Below are 14,846 nucleotides of genomic sequence, written 5' to 3' on the forward strand. Positions count from 1 at the left end.
ACAAGTTTCACCACCCATATTTCCTCTAATAGACAGTGAGACCTGAAGAAGGGCCTCCAAGGAAAATTATAATAGGAAAGTTCATATGGGGAAAGATGGCCTTTCATGAATTTTGGGCAGCAGTTTGTGGCTTTCCTTGGGTCTTTCCCCAGGAATCTAAAAATACACCAACAGTCCATGTAGTAGATCTATTGTTTCCTTCTTTTTAGACCCTTCTACCTGGCTCTATGCTTGTAATAATAGCAAGATCTCTGGCAACTGACAGCTCTTTACTTACACTTGAGGAAAAGGGGGACAAGGAACTCTAGTTATTGGAAAAGGCTCACTGGGATTTAGTGATAAAATGTGCAAGCCACTGTCTGCAGTAGAGTTTTGAGTTTGAGAAGGCATGGCAATGTCATTGTATGTTCACTATAATGTGACCCGATACCAAAACAATGCTCTTGGAGTCTGTAGGTATTGTCTGTGTCACGCCATTGTAATTCCATCAAGTAAAACATCTTTTATTAGCTTTAAAAGCACTAGTTCTCTCAAACACAATGTTTGTGTCACCGTGGAAGTCACTTAATAATGAACAATAAAATCCAGTTCAGAACACACAGATTCAGTTAAGTAACTTTATTCGTTTGCATAGTTCCACTAGGGTCTAAAGCTCCTGAACCAAGCATTGTATACTACTTAAATAACTGTAAGACCAAGATGAAAACAGATCAGGAACATTATAGGCTCCATACAAAACACTGTTGATAATGATTTATATTAACATTTTAATGCATTCTCAATATGAGAGGGGGAAAACATAATATAATAATCATTTGCTACATGAGTTGACGGTAATTTGGTTATTCATTTTAATAAAGCACTCAACACAGATAATAAGCACGCTTTGTGACTAGATCATAATTATTATGGGTATATGCTTCCAAATACATTTAATTGTGTGAAAAACAACAGATTGAATTATACTTCCTAGAATAATCAGATCTATTCCAATACTTTATTGGCTCCTTGGCCTTCACCAAAACTATAAAAACAGAAGTTTTGCATGCATGTGGTTATGAAATGTTAGCTAGCCTTTTAAAAATTACTTTGAAATCAACAATAAAACAGATTATTTTTCTTTGTAAAATTGAATAAAAATTAGCAATGTGTGTAGTGCAGCCAAGGCTAAGTACTTTTAAGGCTGCAATCCTATATACACTTACCTGGAAGTAAGTCCCATTTAACTTAATGAGGCTTACTTCTGAGTAAACCCGCACAAAATTATACTGTAATACAGGCTTTTCTAGAATTCAGTCATTAATTTAAGAGAGTGTTAAGCAAATGCATAACTGTCATTAAAGTCAATTGTATTTTTAAGTGTCTAACTTGGACTGAATTGTACTTGGTGGCCTAAAGTATTTTCTTTTTTCACCAAGGAAAGGGTTAGGCAGCTATTTCAGAAAAGTACATTGTCGCCCATGGCATACATTTCATTAATTATTATTTCCAAGAGTGTTGCTTACAATACTCTTCCCTGGAGGCAATTTAAGGCTGTGCAACCAATTTGTCCAAATACAAACTGAACCAGCCAATTTGTACAGATTTGTGCCAAATTTGGATCAGATTGACACAGCTACAAAACACCACAGAGTGGGTTGCATGTGCCCGAATAAATTTGTAACAATTTGTGCCAGTCTGAAACTAAATATTAGTATCTCTAAAGCTAGACAGTCTCCACTGCTGTAATTATTAAGCACGCCATATAAGAAGAATGCTGGGTGGGGAGAGGAAGGAAAGCTGGACAGCTCTAGCTTACAAACCAGGCCTAGAATCTCACCAAATACTCTCCAATCACAGTGCTTGGACAGAAGGATGGTGGTGTCAGAATGCAGCATCTCTCTTTCAATAAGTTCTGTCTTTTAGGTGTCAATCAGCCAAAGGCCTGGTTAAAGAGGGACATTTTCTCCTGGAGCCTAAAAGGTCTATAATGAAGGCACCAGCCAAACCTTCCTGGGGAAAGCATTCCACAAATGGGGAGCCACTGCAGAAAAGGCCCATTCTCTTGTTTCCGTCCTCCCGTTTGTTAGTACTTTTGTGTGTGTAAGTCTTGTGAGTACATTGTACACCAGGGGCCAGCAAACTTTTTCAGCAGGGGGCCGGTCCACTGTCCCTCAGACCTTGTGGGGGGCCGGACTATATTTTGGAAGGAAAAAAATGAACGAATTCCTATGCCCCACAAATAACCCAGAGATGCATGTTAAATGAAAGGACACATTCTACTCATGTAAAAACACCCTGATTCCCAGACCGTCCATGGGCCAGATTTAGAAGGCGATTGGGCCTGATCCAGCCCCCCGGGCCTTAGTTTGCCTACCTATGTTGTACACAGTCAGTGCACAAGCAGCACACATGCAATGCAATAATACATACATTGAGTGTATTTTTTATTTTTATTTTTGAATACACACACACACACACACACACACACACACACCTGGAACTACCCATTTTGAAATTTGTCAGGATTAACCCCTTCTTGAGGGGCAACCGTATATCCCAAGTCCATGCACCAATGTTAAAAACAAAGAAAGTTATGGCTGTTTTGGTTTCCCATTCCAAGTCAATGGCATTTCAGCTGATTTGTTTTTTCCTCCACTGTGGTTTGGATCTGTGTGTCAGGTCAGGCTGGATCCTGATTGCCCGAGTTAGGGCTGGTATAAATAGCTGAATCAGGCTCTGAATCAAATTGTGGGGCTTGGGGGGTGGGGGTGGGAGATGCACAACCACACAACCCAGATCCAATGCAGCAATGTCATTGATCTTTCAATGTAGTCTGTATTGCAGCACATGGTGGAGAAAAGCACATGCTTAATTTGCTGCTATTGCAACCAATCATTTCAGTTTGGATGGTTCATGCCTGGTTATTGTTTGTTTTGGGGTGGATGAACAACACCATCTTGTAGAAGTGTCAACTGTAAATGACAAAGAAGGATATCTGTATGTATTAAAAGTATAGTTAGATGGATCACTTGCTGTATACTTCCCCCCACCTATTAATTGGTTAACTCCAATTAACCGTAGTCACTCACTTCAATACTTCATATCATATACGTAATATTATTTTAATTGTATTTACCAGAGATCCATTAGTTTGCCATTGAATACAATGTCAAAATTCCAACCAAAGTCAATGCAAGCAGGATTTGATCTCAGAGTTAAAGTGTAATGATTGCACAGTGGATGAAATTTCTCCTTTAAATTTTTTAATAATAATGAAAAAAAATCTAACGAGTTATAATTGGAGAACAATGGTAGGGGTGGAGGAATCCAGCAGCTTCAAAGTTTTACCCCTCCTCCTTCGTTCCAGCAGCATTAGCTCTTTTTCTTCAGTCTCACAAATCGGAAAAAGAGTAACCTCTAAAGCTGTTTTAGACTGAAGGTCAGAATTCAAAGGGCTGGTAACTTAATCCACAGAACACTACAATCACATTGCTATTGGAAACACACTGAGGAGTATTTGCATTCTTGAGGCTTATATTAAGCAATGTCAGTAAGTATACAACCTGTACACAGTACATTTATACATATACATACATATTACACACACACAAACATTTATATTAAAAAAATAGAGAAGGGAAAAAACCTTTCCTTAACTTACGGTTGCAAGAGATCAAGTAGCCTAATGCCACTGAATTTTACTTTAGTGCTCTAGGAGGTGAGGAAACTGGACTGTGTGTTATTTGGTAATAAAAGCAACAGCTTTGGTTTGTTTTATCAAATACTTAAAAGAGGTACCTTTTCCAGCTCAAATGTAAACAAAGGTTAAGATCTTATTTAGTACCATACTTTCATGGTACTAAAAATTAGACAAAATAATAAATAAGCACTCAAGAGACAGTTCTATTAATATATCCTTCTAATAACCCCAGCCATTTTGGATTATATAGAAATAAATAAAGATTTAACCCTGTTATGAGAAACTGTTTTTTTCAGGCACAACAAACAGAACAAAATTTACCTGGAAATTTGTTTTGCAGTTGAGAACGAGGTGACATGAATTTCAGGGGGGGGGTTATTTGTATATTTATACTGACCTTCAATTATATTCCCACTTCTTTTGCTTCAGTCATATCCCCAGCCATTTTGCCAACACAATAAGTTTATATGACAGAATATGAAATAAATTATATGGAAATGATTATTATTTTGCCAAATATGAGTGTCTTAATTTTGTTTGCAAATGGGTCCATTTAAGAATTCTAAATGGCATGTCCTTTCTTATAATCAATGTGAATTGTTTTTATGTTTCTATAAAACCAGTTTCAGGAAGTATCATATAAAAATCAGGGATTCTGCCTTGAAGAATGGAGTTTTATTCTCTTGCAGGTTATTAGTTTAGATGAACAAGACTAAATAAAACGACAAACTACAACTGGAAATGACATTTCCTCCAGTATTTGTAAAATAAAAGCTGTTAACTGTGCTGATAGAGACTGTCTAGGATTCAAGTTACCTCAGGAAAACAAATCACAGAAGCAAGGAGAAGGATAATAGCAGTGCTGCTATCATGTCATCCCCTGCTGGCTGATCTATAGAGCTCCAATTAGCTGAGGCCTAATCGGAAGGCTGTTCACTTTCTTTTCTTGGCCAGTGAGATATGAATTCATTTCCAAACAGAAACTCCTAGGCGGGGGCAAACTAAACAGAACTTAAAGTTATGGATTAAAAAGTGAAACTTTCGATAACTTTGCTTCATACAGCACAATACTCATTCAGCAATATTAAGGGGATAATTTAGCCCAGTTTCTAATACAGTATTTACTCACTTTGTTTAAAGCCCATGTTTTTCTAGTTTACAGTAGCATGGGGCCCTATGCCAAAATGCATGCTAGTACTAGTGAAAATGTTGAAGAACCACAGTTTCGTGTAGTGTGCTAAATCCAGGGAGACCTGCTTTCAAATCTCCATTTGATTATGCAACACAATGGCTGACTTTAGACCAGCCAGCATGTCTCAGTGTGGACTACAAGGGAGAGGAGCTGTGTGTCAGTGGCAGAGCACATGCTCTGTATGCAAAATGTTGCAGGTTCAATCCCTGTCATCTCCAGGTAGGATTGGGCATGTCTCCACCTGAAATCCTGGAGACCCACAGCAAGTCAGTTTAGGCCAGGCACACCCAAACTTGGCCCTCCAGCTGTTTTTGGACTACAGCTCCCATCATCCCTGACCACTGGTCCTGTTAGCTAGGGATGATGGGAGTTGTAGTCCCAAAACAGCAGGAGGGCCAAGTTTGGGGGTGCCTGGTTTAGGCAATACTGAATTAGAGGGACCAATGATCTGATTTGCTATCCAGTGTTCTTGTGTAAAGGTAAAGGGACCCCTGACCATTAGGTCCAGTCATGGCCGACTCTGGGGTTGCGGCGCTCATCTCACTTTATTGGCCAAGGGTGTACAGCTTCCGGGTCATGTGGCCAGCATGAATAAGTTGCTTCTGGCGAACCAAAGCAGCGCACGGAAATGCCGTTTACCTTCCCACCGGAGCGGTACCTATTTATCTACTTGCACTTTGACGTGCTTTCAAACTGCTAGGTTGGCAGGAGCTCACCTTGTTGCAGGGATTCGAACCGCCAACCTTCTGATCGGCAAGTCCTAGGCTCTGTGGTTTAACCCACAGCACCACCCACGTCCCTGTTCTTGTGTACGCTGCAGTAATAATTGTTCTACTCACGTCTACCCCACTTAGCACTGCATTGAATTCCACCCACATGTTTAATGAGGCAACTATATGTGTGTGTACACACACACTTCCTTGGACTGAGAGGATTAGGTAAATTTAACTAGGACTACATTAACATGCACACACAAGAAGCAAACAAATACACAGGGCGTACACAAGGCATAGGAGAAAGATGGGTGAGTAACAAGTGGTCTGTGTAAGGCAATGGTGTGTTTTTTTAAAGAATGAGCTACTCAGAGAGCAGTCACCAATGCTGATGTGTGGAGTGCTGGTGATGTCTTGACCTAGGACATTGCTCTTTGTCAGGCTGATGGTGAGCCCGAACTCCATGCCGGCTTGGCCACGAGTCTCTGTAGAGCTTCCTTGGAGTGCGCTGTCAAGGCTGCGTCATCTGCAAACATCATCTCTCAGATAAGAACCCACCACAGTTTTGTCTTGGAGTGGGGATGTGCCAGGTTGAACAGACCCCTGTTGCTCTTTGAATGGAAGCATACACCATATTCAGTCAAGCTGAAGGCATAGGACAGCAACAGGGAGAAGGGAGAAGAATAAGACAAAGAGAGTTGACGCCACTCTTCATAAGGAACGTGTAGGACGTCAACATTCTACATATCTGGATAGACTTGGCAAAACAAAATTGTTTTTAGTAGGTGCGAAAGGGAAGTACAGTGATGCCTGATAACAAGGAGCAAAGATTTCTGCTTCAGCAAGCTAGGATCCAGAGATGCAGCAACTGAAAGGGAGCCCTTAAAAGGACTCTTTACCACCAACAAGGACCACCAACAACTAGGGATCCAGGCAGGCAGAAAACTGGAGGTAGTAGAGGAAAAGCTGCAGAAGAGAATGGAATCAGTCCCCTAGTTCCATGCTGAAATAAAGTGATTTCAGTATGAGTGGTTTCAAGCAGCAAACTGAAGAATTTGGCTGCGAAGCCTGGTGTTTATATACTGCCCTAAACAAAATCTCTGAAGCGAATTCCAAAATTGATTTGCTATAGGGAGGTGTAATTCCTGGGCAGCCTTTCTTGCAGCACGGTGTAACTATGCACTTATTGGCAGGATGGGGTCCCCACCCTGCAGAGTTTTCTTTTGTGGAGGCCAGTAGTGTTATGCACTCTTTAGTTAGCATGATTAAATTAAATTTAGACCGGCCTCCTCTCTGGAGCGATGCCCTATTGTAATACTGGCTTGACAGGGTTTCATTGCCTGAGGTCCTGTGCATGTCAATTGCAACATCATCTCAGTCGAGGTGACCAATTTCCACCAGGCAGGCATCCAGCAGCTTCCTTGCTTTTATTGCAAAATAAACCATAGTCAATACTGGAGCTAAGTGCCTCCCAGGCTCTTGCAGCTAGCAGCCTGCCAACACTTCCCTCTTACCTTTAAAGAAAGGCAAAAACACTTTCTGCAATGATTTCCTTAACAGTGAAAAGCACTCTCAACAACAGCACTAACAGAGGGCCATCTGAAACACAGGTAGAGAGGCCCCCTGGCTTCCCATGCTTACAGGAAAGCCCAGCAGTGGACGTCATGAGGCTTTCAGGAAGCATAGGCTACTGGGAAGGCTGCAGAATGAAAACCTCACCTCTTTGCTATTTTCAAATATAGTATCTTTGGAGATGGGTAAATATATATATATGCAAGCTATTAATTCAACATGGTTAACTTTTGTATTTGATTTTATGTATGTATGGGGGGTGTGTGTAAAAAAAAGGTTTTTGAATTATTGGGGAAATGTCACTGGGCTCTTAATGAAATCCACGAGTCGGACCATCTGATATCCCCAACTTTAGCCAAATCACCTCCCACTTTGTCCCTGTTAAAAGCAGCTGCTAGGACAGGTATCACAAAATAAAATTGGGGCCTTCCTTCCTTCACCCCCCTTCCCATAATTCAACAGCAGCAGTTACATCCCACTTACTTAAATATTAGTGCCAGTGCAGGGCTTCCACCCAATGCAAATAGCAGCAGCAGTGAAGAAGCACTTGTTGTCAGGACTGCAGTACCTGCTATAATGCTGATAATTATCACCCCACAGCAATTTATATTTAATTTTTAAAATACAAATGTGCACATTAAATCATAGAATTGTAGAGTTGGGTCATCTAGTCCAACTCCCTGTGCAAAGACATATTTAACACCAACCTAGTTTGGTCCTCAGTAATAGAGCATGCAGAAGGTCACATGCTGAATAATCGGCATCTGCAGGAAGGGATGGGTAAGACTGCTGTCTGAAACCCTCGAGATTGTGTGTCAGTCAGGGTAAACAATACTGAGCAAGATGGACCACTATTTGGCAGCTTCCAACATACTTACATTCCTGTTCGGCCGCACTGGTTTTTCACTTTGCCATTAAATGACCTGAACAAGCAAACCTTGAATATCTTCTGCTTTGTGAGCACCTGAGGTACTGACAATCTGCTGGGCAAGACCTTTTTAGGATCAAGCAAAAAGCAAGATTTCTTCCATGATGCTATTGTTGCTTTGAAACTGTCCCTCCCAGGAGGCCTGCTAGGCCAGCTCACTTATAGCTTTTGGCATGCAATGAACATTTTTATTCCACCACCCTTTTTCATATTTTGACTGTGACAGGTATGGGTTTATTGGCAGGTGCTGCGTTATCGTTTTGGTCATTTGAGAGTGATGCTTTATATATTGTGGTCATATGTCTTGATTTTTATTGTTATTGATTTCACGTTATTGTAAACTGCCTTGCATAATTTCGGTCAGAATGGTGGTCTAGACAGCTTGAAAATAAAGAAATTAAGTAAATAATCCTGAATGTTTGGGATCATTGAGTCATCTGCTACACGCCTCTGTGCATTATCAGTCAGCATTTTCTGAAAATTATTTCTCCCCATGGGCCGATGGGATCTGATGCAGAGCAAGTGGCAATCAGTAGATGAAATCCAATGGTTTTAGATCAGCTGAGTCATCAATTGTTTCATTTTTGGAGCACAGTTCTAATTTAGTCACACTGAAGACAAACAAAACTCAGCTGGTTTGATATCAGCATTTTACTTTAACAGAGATTCTCTCGGAAAAACAGTTAAAAGTGATTAAAAGTGGGAACTGGTTAATTATCCAACAAATTATCTTTTAATAATTGTAGCTAACACAAACATTTTCCTTTTCAACTAGCATATAGTCTAAACTTAGAAAGTGTCCAATGCTACTCTGACAAAAAAGTTGCAAAAGGTATACCCTATATACAAACTGTACACTGGTACTCGGTCAAAAGCACAAATGCTTAAATTATCCTGAATTAGATCTTCAGTCCGTAAAACAAGCAAAATTAAGATTATATTTTCACTTTAGTTGGGGAATTGAGTAATTACTATAATATGCTACTGAAAGAAACCAAGAATAAACAACAGATACTTATGCTTCTACTGTATTATTTAGAGATATTTTGAGCAGATCATAAAGTAACAGGATTCATAATTGCAAGCAATACAGAGGTGCTTACATTGATTGTAACTAATGAGGTATTGTTATAAAGCCTTGGGCATCTTGCCACTTGTTTTGCATAAATAATGTAAGGAATAAACTTGCATCCTGTTAACGTGGTGCTTTTTTTAACTCATCTGCTCAAAACAGAGTGAAGGTGTGGGTGTGTTACAATAGACCCATCATGCATGCACAGAATGCTACGCAGATGCCTGTAAAAATTAATCGGTGAAGTGTTCATGTGTAGCTGCTCGCCATAATGGCTTGGCCATCATCGTCCATTTTGAGTCAAGCAGATAAGCTAAGGGTTGGATCCTGAATTGCCCTTCCATCCACAGCAGGGAATGCAATCAAGCACAGACTCCAGCTCAATGAACACAGGATGGAGCCTATTTCTGCTAATTCCCCTACAGCTAGGGATGGGAGATCCCATTTTCAGCAGACACAGCAACCCTAACTGATTTGAAATGTTTCTTTTTCACAGCAATGAGACAATATTTCCTCCCTGTCCTCTTAACTTGTCTATTTTTTAAACTGACCAGGTAGAGAGCCTGTGAGACACTGGTGTGATTCAGCACCAGGCATCAAGAAACAGAAGTTAGATTAAGGCTTCCATACATCCTCCACCCCAAATCTTGGAAACCAATTTGTTAAGGATGCTGGGTGTTGTGGCTCTGTGACGGATGAACTACAGTTGCCAGGATTCTTGGGTGTATGTGTGCTTTAAATGCATTTTAAATGTATGGTGTGCATAATATAGTAGCATAGACTGAACTCTCTAGGACCTAGGAGAGCTCCCAGGCTAAAAGGGATGCTGCTGCCACTGGGGGTTGTATGACTCAACACTAGAGAAGTCCTGCAGACAGCTCAGACCCCTCACCTTAACTGTGACTTAGCAAGACTTTATAAAGGGGATTCCATCCTGACTCGGAGCATCATACTTCAGCATCTCCAGATAGCCTCCAGATGCACCTTCATTGTTCTTTGCAAGACTTTTGCTCATTCCCTTCCCTCTGGTGCTCCAAATGCTGCAAAATCAACATTTTTCAGGGACTCTGGGAAATGTCCTGAGCATCAGAGTCCTTAACATCAGAAATCTGGAGAACAACACATCCCAGGGCTCCTTGCGTCTGGGATCTAACATTTGCCATATTTACCCATTTGTTCTACTTGTCATTCATTTAAGAATGACTAGAAATGGGTCCTATTCAGTTCAGTTTTCCATGAGTCCTGAAATGTTTGCACATCTCAAATGCCCAGACCTCATAGGATCAGTATTATTTTCAAAAAGAGAGAGGGGACAGAGAAGCAGGCTATGAATCTTGCTCTTTCAGGCCGGTCTTCCTGATGCTGAAGAACACATACAGTGTGCTGGCATTGAGTCAAATCCCAGAGAAGATATGGCTGATGCAATCTTGCATTTTGTAAAATGGCTTCGACAAGGGCATTGTAACTGGGTATGTGCAGCTAGACCCTTCATACTAGCACAGGGTGGGGTGGGGGAGAGGAATTGGATCCATGTTATTTATTTTTGTGTGTTGAATCCCAACCAATATGATCTCCTAGTAATAAATCCATTTGGAACAAATGGAATAATATCCACATGGATATAACCCTCAACACCTAACTATGCTTAAATATACTAGTGCATGTCATTGATAAATTGATATTTTACATGTTATATAAAACTGAGGCACCCTCAAATTTCCCAATAATTTTTAGAACACCTATTTGGGATCATAGCACCTGATAGCTACCTTTTTCTGAGACCAGGAAGCAGTGAGTGGAGAAAAGCCAATGGAGGGTAATAAAGTTCCCTCAATGGAAATTATGCACAGAAAAGCTGTTTTCTTTTTAAAGTAAACAATTTAATTTTAAAAAGCAAAGGGATTAGATACACGCAGCATCCAGATGAATGAATGCAAAATGTAAGGCAAAGAATTGCATTTTGCAGAGACATATCACCTTACTGGTAAGTAGCTCTCTGAATAGGTTTCTAAATGATTGATGCTGTTTTAGCTAATTCTGACACTGTCTTGCTTTTTTTGACCTTGGAATGAAAATTCGGTCAAAATTCTCAAGAGTAAGTTTGAACCTTTGGCTCCACACCACTCTATCCTGCCATATGAGTCTGTGCCCATTATAGATGTGTCCATACATCTGTGCATATTGCTTCTTAATATGCACATTTGAAAAGCTACAGGAAGATACCCTTTGGCCAATGTCAGGGTCAAGCTGCACATTAAGCACACTTCTTTCTTTTTTAAAAGGATGCTTAACATTACCACTTTTCACTTGGAGGAAAAGCAGCTGATCAGCAGCTGTTGCTAGTGAGAAGAGGCAATCAGACAGAAAACAGTAAATAGCCATCCTTCCTCCATTCCCTTGCCTTACAACGGAGATAGTAAAAAGGGGCTCTCAAACTTTCTAACCACAAGGCCCACTTAGCTGAAAATTACATAGGCCCACCAGTCACAAAATGGTGGCAGGTGGAGGCAGAGTTTGGTATAATCAGCTTGCAGGCACCAACACTAATCTATTTGTTTTGAAAATGCTACATTATTTGCCACTGCGTTTTCCTTGTGACAAGCAATATCCTATCTCATAATCTTCCCTTTCTATTTCTGTTATTAATAAATAAAAAGTAAATGCTAATCTTTTTATTTGATTTCTTCCCAACATTGCCTCTTTTTACTTCAGAAAGGGGCAGCCTTCCTTCCCCCCCCCACCCCGCCCAACTCCTATGTTTCTCAGACACTTTTACTCAGCATGCAAAGAGTTGCTGGCGCTGGCATTGTCCCAACCAAACGACTATGGCACAGCTAGTGGGTAAGGCAGCCAAAGGAGGAGACACTGTGCAGGCTGTGGCACTTGAGACTCACCTGAAAGTGGCCCATTGGCGGGTCCCAGCTGATAGTTCGAGGTTGCATGCATGCCCTCCCTCCCAAAAAAGAACACTGGGAACTGTAGTTTGTTGAGGGTGCTGGGAATTATAGCTCTGTGAAGAGTAAAGTACAGTTCTCAGGAGGATGTTCCTTAAATGTCTGTGGTGTGTACACAGCCTGAAAAACACAGCTGTAAAGGATCCTAGCGGGCGCAGTGGACAAGGGCACCGACAAACAGAAATTCTCCTGGAAGTTCCCCTGTAGTTCCTGCTGCAAGTCTTGCCATTTCTGGTAGTTGATGAGAGATGCGAGGAAGCAAGAGAAGGTAGCAACAGCTCCTACTTCACCCACTCTGGGTATCACACAGTGCCACCTTCAGAGAAAATGGGCACAGGAGCCTCTGTCCAATTGCTTGCCCCATCTCTCTCTGGGTGCTACAGCATAGACATGGACAAATTAGCTCTAGTAGCAACACTGGATGGGGCTGCACATTTTACCTTTATATAAAAGAGGCATCCAGCCACTTCAGTGGGACTCAGGATGAGCCCTGGAATGCAGGTGCAAAGGCACATTCAGACACCATACACAACAACATGAACTCTGCATACATAAGTCTGCTTCCACATGTTCTCTGAAGAAAACAAGATATTCTTACTGACAAACCAAGACATTTTCAGAGTTGGAAAAAATGTGCATTGATTAGCATATTCAAATTCTTTTCTCTAAGACTTCTGTTTGCTATGCCTTTGAGTTTATTTTCAGCATGTATTTTGTTCATTAATTTTGTTTGCATATGTTGATTTAGAGCAGGTTAAACATAGTGTGGACTTAATGATGCAACTAACCCTCTCAGCCAAGTAGTTAAGCAACAAGCTTTTTTTACTTATGTTTCGTAGCAACACGCATATTGCAACTTTCATTTATACTGCAACTTTCCCCTGTCACGCGCTACTGTTCTCCTATGCAGAAACCACTGGTAGAAGTGAAAAAGCAGGTCACCTAATGGTGACAATGTATTTTAAGATTACAAGCTCTCTTGAAATCCTGCCTCCAGCAACACAGAACGGCAGCTAAATAATTAATTGGGTATTGACAAGGTCCGATAAAAGGGAAGGTCTGGATTGCACTGGGACCAATGACTTCTTTTCCATGTCCACAAGGAAGATGCATTTCTGCTTCCTTCCCTTTTTGGAAGATTTACATACTTCTCTCTTCACAGCATGTTGGGCTCTTAGTGCTACAGTTCTAGCCGCTGCCCAGTGTGAGAACCAGCTACATCTGCTTTGTCCTGCACATTCATTGAGTGTGACGTCATATGCAGCTGATTCCATAGTCATGTAAGACATATTCTCAAATCATAAGGCTTTCCCAACACACTGAATAAATGCTTCTCCACTGCAGTTTCTTTTGCAATGTCTAGATTTCCCTTTCCCCTACCATAGACATCTAAACTTAGACTGCAGCCTGTTACAAAGGAGCTTCGATTGTAATCAACATGGCTGCAGTGTAGAAAAGTGTGGCCCAACTGGAGTTTTAATTTGCTCATTGGCCCACTGATGTTGCAGTATATGAAAGGCTAAAGTTTATTATACAACCTTTACAAAAAAGGGGGGAAAAAGAACCCTGCTGCTCTATGATATCATTCATACATGGATCAGAAAACATTGTAAATATGGGAGAAAATTAATTCCCCCCTCCTTTCTCCTATGTAATTTGCTCTAAATTGTACGACAACGACCTGCATCCTTTTGCTGTATATCTATTGTCATGGTACTTCAAATGCACTTAATAAATTGCACCTTCTATGAAAAGAAAAGGTGATGGATTGAAAAATGTTTAGCACAACCATGCATAATTGATAGGCTCCCTAGTGCAAATAAGTGTCTAATAAATAATTAAATTTAATCTCATTATAAGAGTTTTCATAATGGGATAATTTAATTAAATGAAAGCCAAAGGGTTTCTAGGGGTTGAAAGATGCTGGTGTTGCTATATTTGGCTAATGGTCTAGGGATGCTAGAGTGAAGAAGGGTAATTCACAGGGGTGCATGCATTATTTAATGAATCCCTCCGAGATAGAAGAAAGGACAGATCAATGATAAAATGACAAGTTATCATTGCTTACAAAGCACATTTAAACAAACTGAGTAATGTTCAATGGGGGGGGGGGGGAGAGACTTTTCAGCTCTCTTGTAAGATAGCCATATTCTTACTGTCACATGTTCGTCCTTCCTTTTTTCAGAGGCATACTTTTGCTACATTATCACATTATTAAATTTTGTCTGCATGTCAGAGTGAAAATAAAAGCAAAACCTTGCAAGCTACTGGACAGTTAGGTCTAACTGAAAGTTATAATGGATACAACATGTATATACGATACTAAAAAATTGATAGCTCTGTCATGTGGGACCCATTAACAAGCTTTTTCGGCGAGCAGAGTTTGGGGCTTCGTCTCCAGGAGCACTTAGCTACCCTAGGATGCTCAATCCATGCAGACTAAGTAGTTATCTTATTTATAGGTGATCAGTTATGAATTAATATGAATGGCAAATTGTGCGTCTGAAGTTGGGGCTAAATGTTATTCTACGAACAACAGTGATCAAGATACAAGACGTTAATAAAAGGAAAAGGAAGTTATCTGGGATAAATTAATTTCTAAGTAGCATGACAGCAGATGCAACCATAAAGTTTCTTTGCTAATGAAAACAGTGGTTTATATCTGAAGAATATATAACAAAAATATTATGCTACAGTTAGGGTGTGTTTCAAATAAAGGTTCAAGAGAAGAGA

Source organism: Podarcis filfolensis (genome assembly GCF_964270895.1).
Source record: "Podarcis filfolensis genome assembly, chromosome: 7".
Taxonomy (NCBI): Eukaryota; Metazoa; Chordata; class Lepidosauria; order Squamata; family Lacertidae; genus Podarcis; species Podarcis filfolensis.